This window comes from Phacochoerus africanus, chromosome 10 (genome assembly GCF_016906955.1).
Source record: "Phacochoerus africanus isolate WHEZ1 chromosome 10, ROS_Pafr_v1, whole genome shotgun sequence".
Taxonomy (NCBI): Eukaryota; Metazoa; Chordata; class Mammalia; order Artiodactyla; family Suidae; genus Phacochoerus; species Phacochoerus africanus.
Window position 1 is genome coordinate 103,817,086 of NC_062553.1, and position 22,608 is coordinate 103,839,693.

The 22,608-nt window shown below is 37.0% G+C and overlaps 1 pseudogene; it reads right to left on the reverse strand.

The window, feature by feature from the left end:
- Window positions 1-12,016: 12,016 nt before the first annotated feature.
- Window positions 12,017-12,863, reverse strand: LOC125137476 (proteasome assembly chaperone 2-like; annotated as a pseudogene).
- Between the last annotated feature and the right edge of the window lie 9,745 nt (window positions 12,864-22,608).

Sequence of the window (22,608 nt, forward strand, 5' to 3'; positions counted from 1 at the left end):
TTCCTTCACTCCTCCAGAAAACCAATGACACAGGACAGAGGTTTTTTTAACATCTGGCACAGTGGAAGGTAGGGGTTTCAGCATAGGACAGGCATTAATTTAAAACTAAATGATTATATTCCTCAGCCTTTCCCAGGTGTGGGTAACTTCTCATTGTCCACACTTCCTGAGAGATATTAACTTAGCTACATTTTCTCAGACTCCTCTGTCATCTCTTCTTCTCCAGTACTTCCAAGTTCCTACTCTCTTATACACAAGGTCAAGTAATCCATATTTCTGCCCTTGAATTTGCAGAATTTGGCACTTTTTCAGTAACCCATGCTACAGGAAAGTGTCACTATTCCCAAAGAGTCCATCAATTTTTTTCCCCTGAAAAAAAGGATCATCTCCCCTCTTATGAAAACACACTAGTCTAGTATATGAGAAGTGCCTGTAGTCAGTTCTTGCTTAGAACGTAATTATTTTTAATCTTCATATTATATGAGCAAGTGAGAATCAGTGAGAGAGCGTTCTCTGCAGGCTGACTTGTCTATAAGGCTTTGTGGAGAAATGGGAATTGGGCAGATCAAAGAGTCATTAGTATCTGAGTAGACTGAAAAGAGGAAGATATTTTACACAGTAGGACAAATAAATAGGATGGAGGTATGGAACTGTGCCTGATTTATACGGAGAGTGAGAGGAGAGTCACTTAGCTAGAATGTGGTGAATAGTAGAATATGAACTCAGAGAAATAAGTTTGGAAGCCATTATAATGTAACTAGAGAGCATGAAAAGTTTAAATTTGCAACAACAGAAAACAAAGAACAGAGGCTTTATGGGATTCCTTAACAGAAGGGTGACATGGTAAATAAATATTTGGAGAAGATTAGTCTGGTGATGTAACAGAGATGAGATGATGGAATAAAAGCCCGGAGGTAGAAATGTCAGTTTAGATGATATGGTAGAAGTTGTGAGGGAGACTGAGGAAATGAGCCAGCCTAATGATACTGAAGGAAGGAGAGTGGTGAGAATTGAGAAAATGCAAGGATCCACCCTGCCTGGCTTAAGGCTGTTCACCAGCAACACAGCCCTGATACATTTAGCGATGAGCTGGGACAGAGAGGTAAATATGAGAGGGGGCAATATTTACCCCCAAAATTGCAGGGGTTGTATCAAAGCTACAATTTAGTGGTGATTTTCTACTCAGGTCGCCCTTCAAGAGTTTTCTTTTGTACCTCTCAAAACTTATGTAACTATTTACTAACATAATTATGGATAATTTTAAAATCTTCATATATTTTAATCCTTTAAAAAATTTGGGGGGTTTTTAATAACAAAGGTAATGAATGTTAAAGAAAATGCATAAAGGAAATATAAAATAAAAACATCAGTGATCCACTATCTAGAGATATACCCTGCTAACATTCCACCATTAAATATACTGTATTTTTAACAGATTAATGCAGACACATTAAAATCAATTTTGTCTTCTGTATAGTTTAACATCGCTTTTTAAACTATGGCTTCTACAAAAGATTTTTTAAAAAGACAAGTTCACTAAGTTTTGTCTTTCATTTTCTCTCTTTAAACCAATAAAGAAATCACTTGGCATTAGTGTTGTCAGGTAAAGTGGTACAAGAAAGGAAGCTGGGAAGACAAGGCAAGTTTCTGAGTAAGTGCTCCATTAACAGAAATGTGTTTCAGGTTTTGTTATTCCATTCTTTTTAGCCCATGATAGTAACCTTCTCAGAAACTTTATGTTTTCAAATTATTCATGTTTCATAAAAATAAGCATTGGGAAAGTACCTGAAACCAAGAAAGATATCTTGCAACCTGAATTTAAACTGACCCCAAGGTCCACAAATATATGTTTTTCAGGCACTAAATTTTGAAGAGAGGTTTTCTTTCTGCCACTTATGGTAGCCAGGAATGAAAAAAATATATATAATAAAACACATTATTTGAAACCAAAGACAACAGAATGTTCTGGGACATCATTTATTTTGTTTAGTAACTCTAGCTATAGAAAACTCAGCAAGTCCTACAGGAGCTATTTTTTAGAATGATGAACTATTTTTTGTCCCTAATGATGACATTATTTCTAAAGAATAACTTTCCTTATCTTCTAAGGGCTCTAAACTTAGCCAAAAGTCAATTTTAAACTCTGCTATAAGTGTAATGTTTTTAACAGTATAACTGTTGCTTTTCTAATCTTAGGTCTGACAATAAAATATATTTCTTATTTTCAAAAGGTTTATGGACCCTCACTACTTCCTGGAAAATAAAATGTTGAGGAAGAAAGAAAAAGCTAACTTGGTAAATATCTTGAGGATTTGAGATGTGAACTGGTACATATTTGTCAATGACTAGTGTGTTGACCTTGGGAAGGCCATTTAATTTCTCTATATTTGGACTTGATGCTATAATATGCTTTCAACCATTCTTCTAATTTAGCTAAGCCATTACTGACATGGAATAACAAAAAAAAAAAAAAAAATCAAAGCAACATGGAATAGTAGGAAAAAAAAAGTCAAAGCAGAGAGTACGTAAAAGACTCTCTGTGTTAAACAGAGTTGCCCACCCTCACACAGGGAAGTCAAGCTGCCCAAGTGAACCAAAGGATGGTTTCACTTTGTACATCTGAAAATGGACACCTAGTGACCTAAGGGCAAAACAAAAGAGCCACGTACTTTTGACTTTTTCAGTATCCAACATTGCTTAGGATCAATTTTAACTGAGAAATACTGGGGATAAATTGCCTCTAAAACAAACAATTTCACTTCTCAGAAAAGAGGAGGAAGAGGTCAAAGCAATGCAGGTGTAGTTTTGCATGAATATCCACTGATGCTTCAAGTCATTATCCTCAGCCTCCTACTTGCTCTACGTTCCTCTGAGGAGGCTTATGTCCGCAGTATCTTGTGCCACACAGTACTTCTATTTCTATGAGTGGAACAGGGCACCCATCTTAGAATATATTCCACCCAGATAAGGACGGTAGAGGACAGGCAAAATGAACCAGTTCTGTGACTTCCAGTATAGCCTTAAAATTTCAACTTTCCATTCTCAGGCAATACCACTGTTTAGAGTTTTACCCTATCAACTTGGAGTTTGAGAAAAATGCCACTTGTTTATCATTCTGAAAGGAAACAAAGGTTAGTCACTAGAGAGCAATGGCTCTGTGCTCGCTTATTTTGTGATAAGCAACAAACATTTATTTAGCACCCCGCTAGATGCCCAACCCTGTGCTTGGCTCTACTGGGAAAATATAGATATGTTAGGTATCTTTCCTCAAGAGCTTTCATTTAATTAAGAGAAAAAAAAAAGTGCATCACATAGGGGCTGCTTAGCAGGCAAAGCGAGGCCCTGTGAACAAGCAGCCACTTCAGGCTAGTTAGCAATATGGACTCTTGGGCCCCACCCCAACCCTACTGGATTGGAACCTGAAGCTTAACAAGATCCCCAGGTGAGGAGTTCCCCTTGTGGCTCAGCAGTAACATACCCAGTAGTTTCCCTGAGGACACGGGTTCGATCCCTGGCCTTGCTCAGTGGGTTAAGGATTCGGCGTTGCTGTGGCTGTGGTGTAGGCCCACAGCTGCAGCTCTGATTAGGCCCCTAGCCTGGCAACTTCCATATGCCTCATGTGCAGCCCTAAAATGACAAAACAAAAAAGATCCCAAGGTGATGCACATGAAGGAGTGAGAGTTAATGGCAAACAGAACATTTTTTTTTTCTCGCCAATAAATCAATTTTACAACATTATAGACAGCCACTGACCCAACCCCAACCACCGGCAGAGACCATGACTGTGCATGGTCATGGAAAACAAGGAGTCATTTAAATGAAATATGCCTAGAAAGCTAGAGATACATAGACATGCTTAGCAAAGAGGTTGCTGTTCATTTTCAGTGCTACCGGAGTACCAAGAAAAAGAAAAGACTGATTATTCTACCTTGCTATTTGTAAACCTCAAAGTTAAAAATGACTTGAAAAAATTTTATCTGAAATTTGTTTGAATTAATAAGAGTAAAGAAAATAGTACCAGGAGGTTATTCAATTCTATCTATAAAAAGGTTCTGTGATTTAATGAATAAGATTCTTGTCTCATTTTTTTTTCCTGGAAATACCATATCTCTAGTAGGATATATCAACAAAAAGATATATCAGCTAAAGAAGGATCTTACTCAAGTTCAATGTCAAAGGACATTTTAATTTGTATGTAAGGGAGAAAAAGGCATCAGGTTGAGTTGTGGAAGGCTAGAGCGTGTAATTTAAGTATATCCTAAGTAATATAATATCAAAGTATTTTCACATTTATTTGAAATCAACAAATTTTTTTTTTACTCATTAAGGGTAAACTTGAAATCAGTTCAAAAGTGATGACTGATGTTGGTGTAAAATGTACAGTATTTGCTTTGTATCACTGGACTGCGCAGGAAACACCTAAGAATTTTTAGTGATTACTAAATTGCTACTCACTGTACTGATTACATTTTGTACTATATTGTGCAATTAGGTCTATGTATAATTATTATACATTACCATCATATTACTATTTTTATACATTCGTTCTTTATTTTTTCAGGTCCCTTAAAGAATCAATGACATTCTTGAAGCAAAAATAGACTTCATTTACATTAATGAAGATTTTGATTAGTTAATGGAAAATAACTCCATGTAAGTTTCTGTATTGAATTATCCCTCACAGTTTTTTCACATGACTTTCTTTGTTTTGATATTATCATTTGTGGTGTGAAATATGGTTCAAAAGGAGAAGTAAAATGTTCTTGCTTTCTTCTTTTCTGACTCCATTTAAATGCAGGATTAATCACATTAATCACCAAGTGTGATTTCTGAAAGTCACATTTAGTTTTGAAGAACTATTTTTTCTCCTTCTTTGTGGATTTCTATTCCCAGTAGTGATTAAACCTTAATATTACCTATGATAAGGAAAATACAGTTGCACTCCTAAAAGAAATTTAAAATATAATCTGTTCCCAGTATTTATGTATCAATAGGAAGGTAAATTTGCGAGATCACTGCAAAGGGATTTGCTTCCATCCGAAGTATTTGTTTTACTTGGTCTGATGCTGTGGGATACAGGTTAAGAGAGACTGAAATAACTACGTAAGTGGCCAATGCATTTCCAGTCTGGAGAGTTTTTGGTGCTGTTGCTCTATTTGTTTTTGTTTTTTAATGTTATCATTAAATTACTAGATGCTTCTGGAGTTCCCATTGTGGCGCAGTGGTTAACAAATCCGACTAGGAGCCATGAGGTTGTGGGTTTGATCCCTGCCCTTGCTCAGTGGGTTAAGGATCCAGCGTTGCTGTGAGCTGTGGTGTAGGTCGCAGACACAGCTCAGATCCTGCGTTGCTGTGGCTCTGGCGTAGGCCGGTGGCTACAGCTCCGATTGGACCCCTAGCCTGGGAACCTCCATATGCCACGGGAGCGGCCCAAGAAAAGGCAAAAAAAAAGACAAAATAAATAAATAAATAAATAAATTACTAGATGCTTCTAAAATGCAAATACTTTGGGAAGCAAATATGTATGTGTACATATAGGGAGGAATATATAAATATATACACATTTTACATAAATGTACATAGTTTTAGGAAATATATATAGTTTATATTTCTCCCTATATGTATACTTACATATTTATGTATATATTACCTACAATAATTTATATATTTATAGAAAATGTATAAATTTATATGAAATGTCAAATATTGACTTTTAGTCCCAGATTATAATGTTCTGGTTTGCTGTATACCTTAATTAGATACAAAGATTTCTTCTTAAGTAAATACATTTATTGTAAAATACAACTTGGTGTATCATCGTTATGAATGATTCACAATTTGAGACAGAAAACATATTATTTTGTTTCTTTTTCAGCCGTACCCATGGCATATGGAAGTTCCCAGGCCAGAGATCAAATCTGAGCCACAGCTGCCACCTATGCCAGTGTGGCAACGTCAGATCTTTAACCCACTGCACCAGGCTGAGTATCGAACCCACACCACCATAAAGAATGCTGTATCCTTAACGTACTGCACCACAGTGGAAACTCCAAAAAAAATATTTTTAATAGGGCAAGTAGTTTCTATTTTCTCAGACTCCCCAGTATCTATTTCATAATGATATCCCCATAGTTACGGTTACCTTAGATTACAAACAAAATGATTTTAATGTTCTGTGATAGGCATGAAAGAATCAGCATCTCATCTTTTGCCATTTGAGGTAGCCTGTTTGTGGGACAGTCTCATACAGACTCATGGAGACGTTGGTAACCAAAATAAGGAAAGCTTAATTTTGCTGATTTTTCAAGTCTCATGACAGGAATTAATAAATTAGACAATTCTGATTTTATGAAAATTGAATAAAATAAAAAGCCACAAAGGAAAGACAAATACTAATGTGATGAAGTCAAATAAGAAAAAAATTCCTAAAATTATAGATTCTGTTCTAAAGCTTCTCTGTTCATATTCTTAATGTTTATTCAGGAATTATATCCAAGGTTTTTCCGTACATATTTTTTGGTGAGTGAAAATCTAAATCTTCATGGAAAATCTACATATTCTCTAAAAGAGTGCCCTACCTCTAGAGACTTCTAGAATGATGGGTAAGAAAAATGGCATTCTAAAGACATAATGAATACTCAGATGGAGCCACAAAACAGCCTCATCTGCTTTATAAAATTCAGGATAAATTCTCTGCAAAACTATCATTATATAACCAACAGAATATTGGTAATACTTATGTACCTTTGGTTAAATTTTGAGAATCCACTTAAATACACGAGAAAGAAAAACAATGGGATATCACCTTGTTTTTCAGTGAGGTGTATTTAAAGTTCTTTTCTAGAATACAAACTAAATGGAATTTTCTATACAACTCAGTTAATTTCACGTTATACCCAAAGTACCTACTACGTGGGAAGTACAAGACGTTGTGTTAGGTCCTGCAAGGTAGGAGGATATAACATGACAATATGACACAACTGGACAAGACTGCAGAAGTAACATAATTACTCTAGTACACTGCCCCGTAAAAAAAAAAAAAAAAAAAAAAGTGCCATGTGAAAGATTTAAACGAGGAGGAGTAGACATTTTAAAAGACAGATAATTTCTTAACAGAGAAGGCTGGTGGAGAAGACAGCTGATCTAAGTACCAGTTAAAGTTATTTCAAGCTACATATTCAATCACACATTTAAACAATAACCAAAAACATAAAAATAAAAATAAAGAAGCATTACCAGTTTAGTTCATGACTTTCGGTCTTCAGGACTCATTAGCACTTTCACACCATTTTCATGTGTGAAGGGGTTGAGGGACTCTGGGAATATCCCTGCCTTCTCTGCTTAGACACCTTGAGCTGCCTCCTAAGATACCCAATGAGAAGGAGGAAAATCTTCCTTAAACTTCTCCCTCTACTCTTCAGAGTCTCTTAAACTTTTCTGTGTCTATTATCACCTGTCTTCTATGGAGGATAATACCTCAGGATGGAAACATCTGGTAGCAAAGATCTTAAGAGTGTGCACAAATGGAGAGCTTGCTAAGAAATGGCTATTATTTTGCCATGCTGAGGAGACAGAATGGAGCAGTCCCTTCAGACCACAGGAAGGAAACTTTGGAGCTCTCGTGCTTTTTGATAAGTCAAAGATACTTTACACATTGCACCTTTTACCCCTGTATGTTTATACACGGCTTTCCGCTGTTCTAGTTTCCTTCTACTGAAATTGAAATGCACCATATCTTTCAATTTCAATGCCCAGCACAGAATCCATCTCCTTCCAGATGGCTTTGCTGATTATGCCTCTTTCAAATCTCAATAAGCACTTGTTATTTTTAATGATTATTTAATATTTAGTGAATTCATGTGTGTGCGTGTAGTTTGTATATCCAAGTGCTTATATCTTTTCTCCCCAGTTAGGATGGGAACTACTATACAACCATATATACATATACATATATATACTATACAACCAATTTTTAAGTATCCATATCATTGAATGTAGGTCATTTTTACTATTTTAATTATCATGATCATAGTTTTAAGTGCATCTTAGGAAAAATACCAGAATCCAATGGACATTTCAAAAAAGAATTCAAATAATATAAATAAAAATAAAGTGCATTAATCACCCTGAATTCTATCTCTTCTCAGTTTTCCTGTTACTTCCCTTTGACTGCTTCTATTTTTCTTATTATTTTTCTTCCAGTTTTATATATATATATAAAAATATATATATACACACACACATATATATAGTTGACATATAACATTGTATAAGGTTAAGGCATACAATGTAACGATCTGATACATGTATATATGTTTACCACAGTAAGGTTAGTTAATACATCCTTCCCTCATATAATTGTCATTTTGTTGTTACAGTGAAAACATTAAAGCTCTACTCAGACAGCAACTTTCAAGTATACAATACAGTATCCTTAACTATAGTCATCATGCCGAATTGTATATTAGATCCCTAGAACTTATCCATTTTATAACTGAAAATTTGTACCCTCTGACCAACATCTCACCTCTCTGTCCCTGACAACCACCATTCTAAGAGTTTGGTATTTCTAGATTCCACATACACATGAAATCATGTGGTTTCTGTCTTTCTCTGACTTATTTCACTTAGCATAGTGTTGTCAAGGTCCATCCATGTGGTCTCAAATGGCAACATTTCCTTCTTTCTTGTGGCTAAATAATATTCCTGTGTGGTGTGTGTGTGTGTATGTTTTTCTTTACCCATTCATCCATCAGTGGACAGTTAGGTTGTTTCCATGTCTTGGCTACTGTGAAAAAAATGTTACAATTATGACCTAATTAATTTTTACTTTCCAAATTGGTCTGATGAATTTTTATGAAAACACTACAAATACATCTCTACAAAATACAGATCTACAAAACTGTAGATCTTGAATGGTACTTTTTAAAAAGTCTGTTAGTTGTACACACTGGTCCCTTTGTCTATACAGCCCTTCCTTATAACCTTGTTCTTCAAGACTCAATTCAAATGTCATCTTTCTTAGAAACCAACTCTGAAGTTATCTCCACACCATTTTACTGAAAAGGAGTCATTAATCCCATCTCTATTTCACTGCTGCAGTTTACACCATCTCAATTCTTACGTATATGTAATACTTTCTGTAATCATCTTTTTACAGACTGAACTCCCTTTACTACATTCTAACATCTGTGAGGTCAAAGATTATCTCTTTCTAATCTTTACCTCTTTAACTTCTAGCACACTGTCTCTTTGTTTAGTGATGCATGGATCATTGCTTAAATCTTAAATAAGAACAAAAATGCAAGTGTTCTTACTTTGTGTACCAAGAAATCAAGACTATGATAGGAAGGTGAACAGGTTAAAAAAGTCAGTGACAAAATGCAATTTAACCTCTGGGCCCTTAATCCAGTGAGCTACCACCATCCCCTACATATCAGGCTGTCTCCCCAGCAAACAAGGAACAGAACTATAAAGGCAATTTCATGAAACTACCAAGAAGTGATTATCCGGTGACAGGTGGTTTCCCAGGGCTAAAACTTATCCTATACATGTGCAATTTGTCTTTATATAATTCCAATAATAAAAATGATTATGTTTTTAAATCCTTGCCATCTGTTACATAATTTTTAAGCATTCACGTGATTTAACTGTATCACAACATTTTTACTGCATATATTATCCCCATTTTATGGATGTGAAATGTGAAACATGAATTCTGTAACCTACCCAAATAGAAAAACTGGGGTAAGAGACAAAATAAATTGCATTATATACTTTTAAATTAAGCCTAATATTATTATTGATATTGTCAACAGACTACTTTCAAACTTACAGCTATCGGAAGTTCCCTTTGTGGCTCAGCAGGTTACAAACCCACCTAGTATCCATGAGGATGCAGGTTTGGTCCCTGGCCTTGCTCAGTGGGTTAAGGATCTGGCGTTGCCATGGGGTGTGGTGTAGGTCACAGATGTGGTTCAGATAGCGCACTGCTGTGGCAGGTGGCATAGGTTGGCAGCTGCAGCTCTGATTCAACCCCTAGCCTGGGAAGTTCCATATGCCACACATGCTTTTTAGCAAAAATACATACATACATACGTACATACTTAAATTAGAGCTGTCATGTCCAAGTGATCCTGCTTACCATATACATGGCACTCATTTATACTTTTAGACAGGGATCACTGCTGGATGACCAGAACAAGGAAAATCCATTCTCATTTCCTTACTTTGAGCACATTCAAATCTCTGAGCCTCTCCATCAATGAAATAGGAAAAATAAAGTACTGCCTCTCTTAATTGGTTGCATTTTTAAAGAAACAAACAAACAAACAAACAGGAAGGATTCTGTGAACTATAAAAGATCAGACAAATATAATGGTATTGTTAGATGTGATTTTCACCACACTGTCTGCAGTTAAGCAAGGACTTTGTTATGCGCCTCATACAGATGAGGAAAATAGGTTCCATGAGGCTTAGGGACTCTATATGGACCTCTAAATGCATCAAGGGATATATTACATTTTGACCCCAGAGATCTGCTTCCCCTTCTAGTACCTGGTCTACTACACCACACCGCCTTTCTGCAGATGGAGTCTTTGGTGGTTTCATACCTACATGATTCGACCTTTACTTTTGAAACACAGGGAAAAAGAACCTGAAATGTTACGATCTAACTTATTGGCCTATATTTTTGGATGCACAACAGTGTAAAAATGAGAGACTGCACTATCAACTTGTAAGTGCTGTTTATCTGTTAAACAAAACCCCACCAAACACGGTCCTGCAAGTCTTCACATGTTATCACGAAGATCAATTTCAGACCTCGCTACCAAGTGGGAATGAATTTGAAGCTTCATGTTAATTCAATCATCTCCTTATCTACTGAGACTAGCAACAAGGCTACCAGTTGGCATCCTTTTGATCTAGCATTTAAAATAGCTCTTGATAATAGCAAAAGATCCTGTCATCCTTTTTACAGGGATAGTTGTGATGGTTTCTGTTCCAACTCCAGTCATTTACACATTGTGTACCTACCACAGAGTAGGAATCCACCTGCACAGCTTGGTTTGATAGATGGAGGAACAGATGTATGTGTCTTAGACATGTGTTTGGTCCTCCTAAGTTTGGATTTCCCTTCTGGAAAATAAAGACAAGCATATTATGTTCAATTAAATTAATCACATAAATATGTTCGCATTTTCTACCCTCACACACAAATATATTTAAAATGTTTTCATGTAATCAATAAGAAACAAAACAATATGTTTGTTAAATATGTTTGCTTTGTCATATTCCTTGAGAATCCTGGATTTGTATTTCTTTTGTGGTATATCATGTGGTATCCATTTTTCTTGCTCTAATTAGAATCTAGTTTCAGTTACTCACTTTCTATGGAGTTTGGGTTCCATCAGACAACACTATTAACAATAAGATATGGCAAATACCAGTGAGGCATTCAATTTCCATGCCCCCCAGTGAAATGATGGAGATACTCTATCTGCAAGGCTGGAGATAGGTCCTGAATCCAGTCCTTGCTCTTCACTAACTGCAGAGCCATCTTTGCTGAGTCTTTGGACCCGTCTGGATCTGAGATGTTCTGCATTAAAGTGGGAGGATGGGTGGACACCTTAGACAGCTTTCCCTTTTAAACCTGTTGCAAGCCTCTGAAATATTGGAGGATCTACTATACAAATAAAATACGGTGGGGAATACTAGGGTATTGTTGCCCTTCTCAGAGAGTTGATGATAAATGTAATGCAGAATGGATGTAAGAGGCCAAGGACAGAGGAACTGGCAATGAAAAAGCTTAGTTTTGTTTGTTTGTTTTTTAGGGGTTTTTTGTTTTGTTGTTTTGTTTTACTTAGGAAATATTGCACAAAATTCGCATTTGTTGTATATGATGAAAATCATGGCAGAAACCATCTTTCATTAAACTTCTTCTCTTTGAGATTCCCTTTGAAAAATAAAGATTTCCTGATATATACTCAGGCAATACAACTTTTTATATAGCTGTTTAACAGTTGTGTTGGTAGTAAGTGTCTTGGGACATGAGGTACAAAACTGAAAACAGATTTAAAAAAAGCGCAGGGGGAAGGCCACTGCAAAAGAGCAGTCTCCAAGAACTAAGCATTTTCCACGGCAAGGCAGATTCTGTGGGGTCATCACAACATGGTTTGATTAGCTGAAGCCACTCATTCAGATACCCAACGAGACCTAATGCATCTGGGATGCTGTCTCCTTCTGAAATGAATTTCAGCAGAACTGCCATGGGGATTCCTTTAGAACAGCCTTTGTCATAGAGCGTTTTGTGATAACTCCTCCAGGAACACTGACACGAAACTCAGAATCATCTATTTCAGGGATGCATGGACTTTTTTCCATTTCTTCCCAATTAAGGCTATTTTATTTTCAACACCTTTTGGTATGGAGGGTGTAAGTAGATACCTGAAAGGAGTACTGCGAGGCTGGAGGTCGTCGCGCGGATATGAGTGACTGCTGGAAAGAACGCCGACTTTGGAGAGGTCACTGCTTTTCACCCAGGAGAGCAGTTTCTCACAGAATGACTTTGATTTATACTTAATAAAAGTGGATCGTAACTGAAGAGCCACTAGTTTCTTTGAAGGTGATTCATACACTTCAGCATTTATACTGAGTTCTGTTGAATTTTCTTCTGCAGTTCCATGTGGATTGTTTCCAACCATTGGCAAAAAATCAGTAGAGAAGTAACCGATCCTACACATATTCAGTTTAGAAATAATTAAATCTATTGCAGGCTGGCCAACATTTCCAACACACACTGCGGGCATCAGGAGTGTGCACCCCTTGAGGTCAGGGACTGAGTCCCCGCAGGGAACGAACATGGCCTTGCCGCAGGCGGACTTAGCTCTTATATCAAGTCTGTTTGGGCTGCCAAAGCAAACTACTGCACACTGGGTGGCTTAAACAACAGGAATTTATTTTCTTGCAGTTCTGGAGGCTGGAAGTCAAAGATTGGGAGTAGTTTCTGGTGAGAGCGCTCTTCCTGGTTTGTAGACAGCTACCTTCCTGCTGTACCTACACATGGCCTTTTCTCTGTGAGCAGAGGGAAGAGTACTCTGGTATCCCTTCCTCTTCTTCTAAGGATACCAGTTATGACACAGTAGGGCCCCTCCATTACCACATCGTTTAACCTTTATGACCTTATTAAAGGCCCCATTTCCAAATACCATCGCATTGAGGAACAGAGCTTCAACATATGAATTTGAGGAGCAAAATTCGGCCCATGACAGCTCTCTTTCATAGAGCTGAATGACTGAGGCCAAATTATTTAACCTCTGATTCTTATTTTACTTATGGAGAAAATAATAATCATGCATCCTTCAAGAAGTTTATGAGAATTGAGTGGAATAAAAGATTACAACATACAGGGTTAATTATTAAATGCTAAGAAAGGAGTTCCCGTCGTGGCACAGTGGTTAACGAATCTGAGTAGGAACCATGAGGTTGCGGGTTCGATCCCTGCCCTTGCTCAGTGGGTTAAGGATCCAACATTGCCATGAGCTGTGGTGTGGGTTGCAGACATGGCTCAGATCCTGCATTGCTGTGGCTCTGGTGTAGGCCGGTGGCTACAGCTCCGATTAGACCCTAGCCTGGAAACCTCCATATGACATGGGAGTGGCCCTAGAAAAGGCAAAAAGATTTTTTAAAAAATGCTAAAAAACACCATTCAATAATTTATTATGTTAGTGCTTGGTATCTTAAGTGCATTTGGAGTTGAATACAGTTATCATAGTGGTTATCAGAAGGTGTTAGGACTTAAACAGGAATACAGACTCTCAGGAGTAATTGATTTTTTAATCACAAAGCCTTAAGTTTAAATCATGCTCTTGATTACTCTCTATGTGAATTTGGACACTTTTTTTTTTTTTTTTTTTTTTTGCTTTTAGGGCCACACCTGCGCCATATGGAGGTTCTCAGGCTAGGGGTCTAATAGGAGATGTAGCCGCCAGCCTACACCAGAGCCACAGCTACACTAGATCCAAGCCATGCCTCCAACCTACACCACAGCTCATGGCAATGTTGGATCCTTAACCCACTGAGTGAGGTCAGGGATCAAACCTGAAACCTCATGGTTCCTAGGAAGATTCATTTCCACTGAGCCATGATGGGAACTCCGTGAACAAATTTTAAAATATTTTTAAGCTGCAACTTTCTCAACTTTTTCCTCTTTTGTTTCTTTAAAACCAAATTCAGGGAGTTCCCGTCGTGGTGCAGTGGTTAACGAACCCGACTAGGAACCATGAGGTTTCAGGTTCGGTCCCTGCCCTTGCTCAGTGGGTTAACGATCCAGCGTTGCCGTGAGCTATGGTGTAGGTTGCAGATGCGGCTCGGATCCCGCGTTACTGTGGCTCTGGCATAGGCCAGAGGCTACAGCTCCGATTCGACCCCTAGCCTAGGAACCTCCATATGCCATGGAAGCGGCCCAAAGAAATAGCAAAAAGACCAAAAAAAAAAAAATTCATAATGTTGTTTCTACTGGGCTTCAAAAGAGTGATAGCATTACAGCTTAAGTTATTAGTAATTAATATTAGCTATTAGTAAAAGGACCTTAAGGATATGTGGGGAAAATGGAAAACTTCTGTCAATAGAAATGGGCAAGCATATTTAGTGAACAGGGAACAGAGAGGGAGTAATGGAGTTAATGCCAAACGGAAAAAAATAACGCATTTGAAAAGAAAAGATGAAGTTAAGGTTGAGAGGTTATTGCATAATAAACCACACCAAAAACTCGTTGGTTTAAAACAACAATTATTTATTCTCATGGGGACGGCTAGGAGTTGGCTAATCTGGACTGGGCCTGGGCAGACAGCTCTGCTTCAAACTACTGGTCTGGCTGGGCTGGGCTCCTCACATGGTGTTGGGCTCATGTACACTCACCATTTTTCTCATCCTTCTTGGACCAGCAGTCTACCGAGGTCATGTGCCTCTCACAGGAATGAGGGAAGTGCAGCTTGCAAGCCCAACAACCTAAATGCACTTCATGCCTCTCTTTGCGTTGTGTGGGCCACAACTATATTGCCAAAGTAAGTCACATGGCCAATCCTCAAATCAAGGGGTAGAAAGTACGTTCTGCCTACCAGGAAGTCAAACCAAACCACAAAATAAGATCAAAGCAAAATCAAGGGCGATGCTGAGGAGTGAAGAGTTTTGATTAAGAGTCTAATGCACCATACTAACAAATACAAGGTTTTACCTTGAAGACAAATGGGAAAACTCTATAAAGTTTTTTTGAGCAGAGGAAATGTATGGCATCCATGTGTCTCAGAGATAAATAATCCTCTATGGGTGTGCTATAGATATTGAAAGAAAGAAGCCAGGGAGGCTGATTAAAAGGCTAAAGATTTCAGCCACCTGCAAGGTGACAGCTGAGCTAAATTGGGGGGTAACATGATAATCATATTTCAAAGAAGGGACAGATACCAAAAGCACTTCAAAGTAAGAACCCATGAGACTTAAAACGTCTTGAGATAAAGGAAAAGAAGTAAATGTTGGAATAGCAGTGATATAGCTATCCTTTGCTGCATAACCAATTACCCCAAACTCTGTGACATAAAATAGCAATATTTATCATCTCAGGCAGTCTCTGCCAACTGGGAACTCAGGAGCAATGTAGTTCAGAGGTTCTGGCTCAGGGTCTCCTGTGGCTGCAGTTAGTGGGACAGATGTCAGATGAGGCTTCCACTAAAAGTCCAAGTGAGGCGGGAAGAGCCACTTCCAGGCCAGTTCACACACATGGCCAGCACGTTGCTGCAGCTGTGACTGGGAGGTCTCCGCTCCTCTCCACTTGGACTGTGAAGAGTGTCCTCACAATGTGGTGGCTGATGCCGCCTGGAGTGAGGGACACAAGAGGAAGCAAGAGAGAGGCGGCAAAGTCTTTTATGACCTAGCCTCAGAACTCACACATGTCACTTTTGCCATATTCTATTCATTAGAAAAGATTATTAAACTCAGCACACATTCTTTTGAAGAGAAGATGTCAAAGAACTTGGGGATATTGAAAAATAAAACCACTCTAGGAAAATTACAGATTTAGATTTAAGCTTACCGAGTTTGTGATAAGTATAATGAAAAGTGGAAATATCAAATGAACAGTTCAGCTGTTAAAATAGAATATGGGTCCAAAATGAGCATTTTTGTAGTTACCTACATAGTTGTAGCAGATGAAGACCTAAAGGTAGTTGACAACTTTGAGAAAGGGAATTTACAAAGAAAGGAATAGGGCTGTACTACTCTTTGAAAAGAGACAGAAGAGGGGGTTGGTATAAGAAAAGAAAATAAGAAACCAAGAGTCTACAACAGCAAATTTTATATAAAAATAAAGGATAGTGAATCTATTCTAAGGGCACTGACATTTCTTTGGTACCAGATAAAGATGTGACTAGAAATCGAAGAGTTTCTTAACCAAAGAGGTTTTTGGTTTTGGTTTTCATCCTTTGAAGTTGAGTATTATTAAGATAGGTAGTTGAAGGTGAATCAGGAAATTGTTCAGAGCTCTGGAGAAAGCAATTGATATACTGTGAACACAAAACTTCCTTTATTCAAGAGAATTTTATAGGGTTATACATCATTCTTGAAATAGCTATAAAAGAACATTCAGGGAGTTTCCATCATGGCTCAGTGGAAATAAATCAGACTAGCATCCATGAGGATGCAGGTTCGATCCCTGGCCTTGCTCAGTGGGTTAACGATCCAGCATTGCTGTGGCTGTGGCATAGGCCAGCAGCTATAGCTCCAATTCAACCCCTAGCCTGGAAACTTCCATATGCCACAGGTGCAGCCCTAAAAAGACACACACACACACAAAAAGAATATTCAGGAGAAACATGTCTAGACTACATAGAAAAAGCAAATTAATGACAGAGTCAAAAAGGAAAACAATATGAGTGATAGTTAAATTGGAACTGATTTGAAAAAGAATGTTCAAGAACACAATACAGTGTAGGTGTTTTTATTACACATCAAATCTTGAAGAAATACTGCTGAGAAGATCTAAAAAGACATTTCTCCAAAGAAGACATATGGATGGCCAAAAAACACATAAAAATATACTCAGTGTCACTAATTATTAGAGAAATACAAATCAAAACTACTATAAGGTACCGCCTTACACCAGCCAGATTAGCCATCATCAAAAAGTCTACAAACTATAAGTGCTGGAGAGGGTATGGCCTTCTTAAACTGTTGGTGGAAATGTACACTGGTGCAACCACTATGGAAAACAGTATTAAGGTTCCTCAAAAAACTAAAAATAGGAGTTCTTATTGTGGCTCAGTGGTTAACGAATCCGACTAGGAACCATGAGGTTGTGGGTTGGATTCCTTGGCCTTGCTCAGTGGGTTAAGGATCTGGCATTGCCATGAGCTGTGGTATAGGTTGCAGATGCTGCTCGGATCTGGCATAGCTGTGGCTCTGGTGTAGGCCAGCAGCTACAGCTCCTATTAGACCCCTAGCCTGGGAACCTCCATATCCCGTAGGTGTGGCCCTAGAAAAGACAAAAAGACAAAAAAAAAAAGAAAACCCACTAAAAATAGAACTACTGTATGATCCAGAAATCCCATTCTTAGGCATCTATCCAGAGAAAACCATAATTCAAAAGATACTGCACCCCAATGTTCACTGCAGCACTATTTACAATAGCCAAGTCATGGAAGCAATTAAATGTCCATTAACAGAGGAGTGGATAAAGAAGATGTGGTACACATACACACAATGGAGTATTACTCAACCTTAAAAAAGAATGAAATAATGCCATTGCAGCATCTTTGATGGACCTAGAAACTATCATAGTAAGTGAAGTTAGACAGTGAAAGGTAAACATCATATGATATCACCAATATGTGGAATTAAAAAAAAAAAGGACACAAATGAACTTACAGAATAGAAACATACTTACGGACTTTGAAAAATTTATGTTTACCAAAGGGAACAGGTAGGGGGATGGGAGGGATGGACTGGGGGTTTAAGATTGGCATATGTATGCCGAGGTATATGGAACAATTGGCCATCGGGGATCTACTGTACAGCATAGAGAACTCTACCTAATATTTTGTGACAATCTATGTAAGAAAAGAATCTGAAAGAGAATGGATATATGTGTATGTGTATGGTAGGGTAACTTTGTTGTACAGCAGAAATTATCACAACCTTGTAAATTAACTATACTTCAATGAAACAAAAAAAATAAAGTTCTGAGTTTCAAAAAAAAAATACTGCTGAATCTGACATCTGCAGTAATAGCACTCTCACAAAATGTTTTCAAATATGTAGTAGTGGGTAATGGCAGTAAAATGAGAACATGCGTTTTTTTTTTTTAATCTTTGTTTCTTTAGAGTTTGCAATTAACCAAAGCAACTGCATTCTAAAACACAAGGTAAACCTTACTAAAACTCCCATCAGAAAGACTGATGTTGTCACACACACACACAGAAAGTAACTTTCTCCAAATAAAACTTCAGTGAAACTACAAAAAGGCTCCACGTGATTCCACGTAGAAGCTAAGGACTGGGAGCCTTTGCGCTGTCAGCCAGATAGAAAATGACATCACCTTACAAATTACCCCCAAAATCCATGGCCTGGTTTCCAAATAGCTATTACATTCTTACGTTGACTTCTCAAGGCTAAAAGAACCCTTTATTTTATACTTTTTCTGTAGGCAAAAGGGTTCTAAGTATTTTGCTTAATGGTTTGGTTCCCTTTGGTTCTTTAAACAGTGTACCAGCCCCCAAACCATGAAACTCACAAGACAAGCTTCAGCATCCATGTTCTAAAGAAACTGCCTTTCCACAAAGTGGCCTTGTGATGTCTGTCTGTCTGGGTTCTGTACAGGTTCAGTCGCTTCATTGAAAACATAATAAAACGATGGAGAATGGAACTTGGTGACCCTGTTTCACAGTTTTCCAAAGCACAAGAAAAGAATCAAGGGCATTGAAAAGTGAGTCCCAACTTTTATGGGTTTTCTTTGCCCCAGACCTCAGACAACAGCATTGTCACGAAGCAGCAGTCTTCCTAAAGGGGAGTCTGGGCATTGATATGCAAATGTAGGCTACAAACATCCCATTTGGCTCCAGCATTCCTGTGTCTAGCACTGTCACACAAATAGTTTTTGAATCTGAGCAGTTTATTCAGGACCATAAATATGTGTTTCACCCTGTGAACAAATTCTGTTTGCTCACAGAGCTCACAAGCAGTGAAATACAAGGTAGACTATAAAACAGCCCCAATTGAGGGTATGCGCCTCGAAGCAAAGACGCTTTTTTAAAGGATCCAATTTTTACTTACTGCCCAAGATTTTCATGCAAATAGAGCATACCCCACCTGATAAGGTTTTTAAAATTATTACTTGAAGGTGGTTCTCTGTATTCGAATAATTTATTTGCTTTTAAAAAAAGGGAATGTAAAAACAGTTTTAGTTCATGTGACTACACAGTAAAATCATAAAAGCCTTACTATTGCTTCTTAACAGATCAAACAGTGAAAGGAAGAAAAAATAATTTTTAAGCCATCTGAGAAGGAGATGGAATGAGGTAGAATTCACTGTAGGAAACGGTAAATCAACTTTTAAAATAGTTTGAAAAAACATTCCAACCACTAGAATTCTATTTAGCCCACAAAATTTTTGAGCTCTGCCCACATTTCCCAAAGCTATTTCCAGCTCCTCCCAACCACCCCTCTTTCTATAACTGTTCCAACTCTAGGTCACTGCTTACATGTAGTGGACACACTGAATTCTCCCCGTTTTGTACTTTACCAATGAATACAAATTGGAGAGTAGAAGGCAGAGCACAGGAAAGTTCTCTTTTCTATGAGCTCCATTCCGAGTCTTTAAAACACTGGACCCATGATTACATGTCTATTTTCATGACAAATCAAAACTGAAAAAAATAATAGAAAAACCCAAGATTCCTAAGGAAAATACAGAGCCTATATGCTTGTAGGGATGAATCCAATAAAGCACACCATATCAAACTAGAGACCACAGTGCTTTAAAGCACCTATCGCTGGTAAATCCTTCTTTGGTGACTGAGAGAAAACAATCACAGACTTCACTGAATGTTGCATACTGATGACTGCATAGACTCGCAGTCTATTTGGATTTAATTTTCAATATAAGATGGTGTGGTTCCTAGTGCTACACTGACTCTCATTCTTGATTTCCTTCCCTCAGTTCTTTATCTACTCAAGAAGATGACATCAGATGTGGAGATGGAAATGGAACAGTCACTGAGAAAGATTGGTGAGGAGAAAAAGTGTGCTCTCGGAAATTTAGAGAAGTCACATCAGGCTACCCTTTCGAGAGTGAAGCATTCAATTCCTTTGTTTGAACACCTTTATTAAATTATACAATTTCATAATTAACAAGATTCTGTCATTTCCACTCATGTCTTTTAGTTGTTAATTATCAAAAGCATGATAGAGCCATTTAATCTTTTTATACAAATAGCTTCTCAGAGAATTTATTAAATCTCTTCAACAGAGTGCTGTATTAAAGACCTATTTAAGAGCAAAAAATAATGTTTATGTGCTTCCCCAAAATCATTAAAGCTGATCAAATTAGATAAAGTGAGAAGAGTTACTAAAATATATTAATATAGTATACTATCATACCTCTCATAATGTATTAAGAAATCCTACTTTCTTTTATATGGGTTGTTAATTTTAATCAGCTAATAAAATCCACTAAAACAAAGTTTTGAGTAAAGGAAATTGTGATTCTATAATAGTTAAAAGTTATAAATAATTAATATCTAAGACAATCTAGTTTTTCATAATAAAAAGGAGAGTCAGTAAGGGGATTAAAAAATCGAAGCTAAACACATCATTTCAAGAAACTGAGAGCAAACATTTGTTCATTTTAGATTCTAAAAGAAAGGAAAAACTGTCGATCCCTCCATTGGGAAAAGGAACATAACAATATTCAGGAAGGAGGATGTTATGATTATGAATTAAAGCTTTCAAAGCCAAAAAAACTTTGAACGACATTAATTTTCTCAAGTTAAATTTTGGAAGTATTGGTTGTCCCTTGTTTTCCTTTTCTAATTTTCAGCACTACTTAATGCATATATCTTTCATAGTTTAAGCAATTAATGAGCTGCCAAAGTATAATGAAGACAAAGGACAACTTAGGAAAGGAAGAAAGAGAATGATCTTTATTCACTTCTGTGATTATTTTTATAAATTATTCAGGGAAGATACTGAAAAATTATTTTGGAACACATCCTGACCTTGAAGGATGCTTTTCTGCTGAAATAATCTCCCAGTTTATGTTTATTTCTTTCTTTCTATGTAGCCTTTACTTACATAGAGTAATCTGCAATGAATTATAAATTGAAAATTTGAAGACATTTTTAGAAAGATGAAGACTTCTTAAACTATTTTATTTTGCATTTAACTGTATAGATATGAATAACTTGGATTTTTATGACATCTGCTGAGTATTATATGTGGGCACTATCTTAAATTCAGCCACAGTTTTACTTGAGGCACTGGTGCCATCTGCTGGAGACAAATAAAATTACAGCTGTGATAATTGCTCTATATGCAAAAAATCCTAAGTGTAGACCTTTTTCCTTAAAACTTAAACTTTGCATAACTGGGTCACTTTGCTGTACAGTAGAAATTGACAGAACACTGTAAATCAACTATAAGATAAAAAATAAAAATCTTAAAAATAAAAAGATAAATAAGTAAAAACTTAACCTTTGTAAAAAACACTCATTACTCTTATCAAAGCATCTAAACAATACTTTCAGTCTTATGTTTCAATTAGGCATGCTAGGAAATACAATTAAAAGTCATATTAGAATATTTGTCATCACAAATATAGTTTTAAAGTACACTCAACATTCGACAAAGCATGCGCTAAGTATTCCGGGAACACAAGATAGAAAGGCCTCAGGGACATGCTTCTAAGATACATATACTCTCATGGGTTGGTAGACTGAAATAAATAAGTGCACTAAAATTAAAATGCTGCAATAATTCCATCATTCATGTGAAAACTGATTTAGAAAAAGTACTTCAAAATCTCACATTTTTATTCATACATTTTTGTTTGCTGTTACTGGTTTAATGTATGTCCTTTAATACTAGATTTTAAGATTACATAGCAGAGTTTAGTAGAATGCCTAGAATATGCCCAGTAGGCTTGTGATGAATGAATGAATGAATGAATGAATGAATGAATTTCAGATTGCTTTATGTTCTCTTAACCTAATGAGAAGGGAAGTATTATGTTAAGCTGACCAGTACTAAAGGAAAAGGAAGACTGATGCATATGAATGGAATGAATAAATATTTATAGGGTAATAAAAAGTTTGGAGCTTGCTTTTATTTTTGTTTTTCACATACACCTTGGAATCCCTTCACTACACTTAAAGGGATATCAAAGGATAACACTGAAAAAAAGACCTGATTAAGAAGTGTTCCACACTTTTTTCTCTCTTTAAAACAAAGAAATATTAATTTGGACAGGAAAAGACATTGAAAACCAGGGATAGAGGAAGGAGCTCCAAGTAGAGAAAAGTGCATTGTCCTCATCACAGATTGGCTATTCCCAGTGTTAGGCAC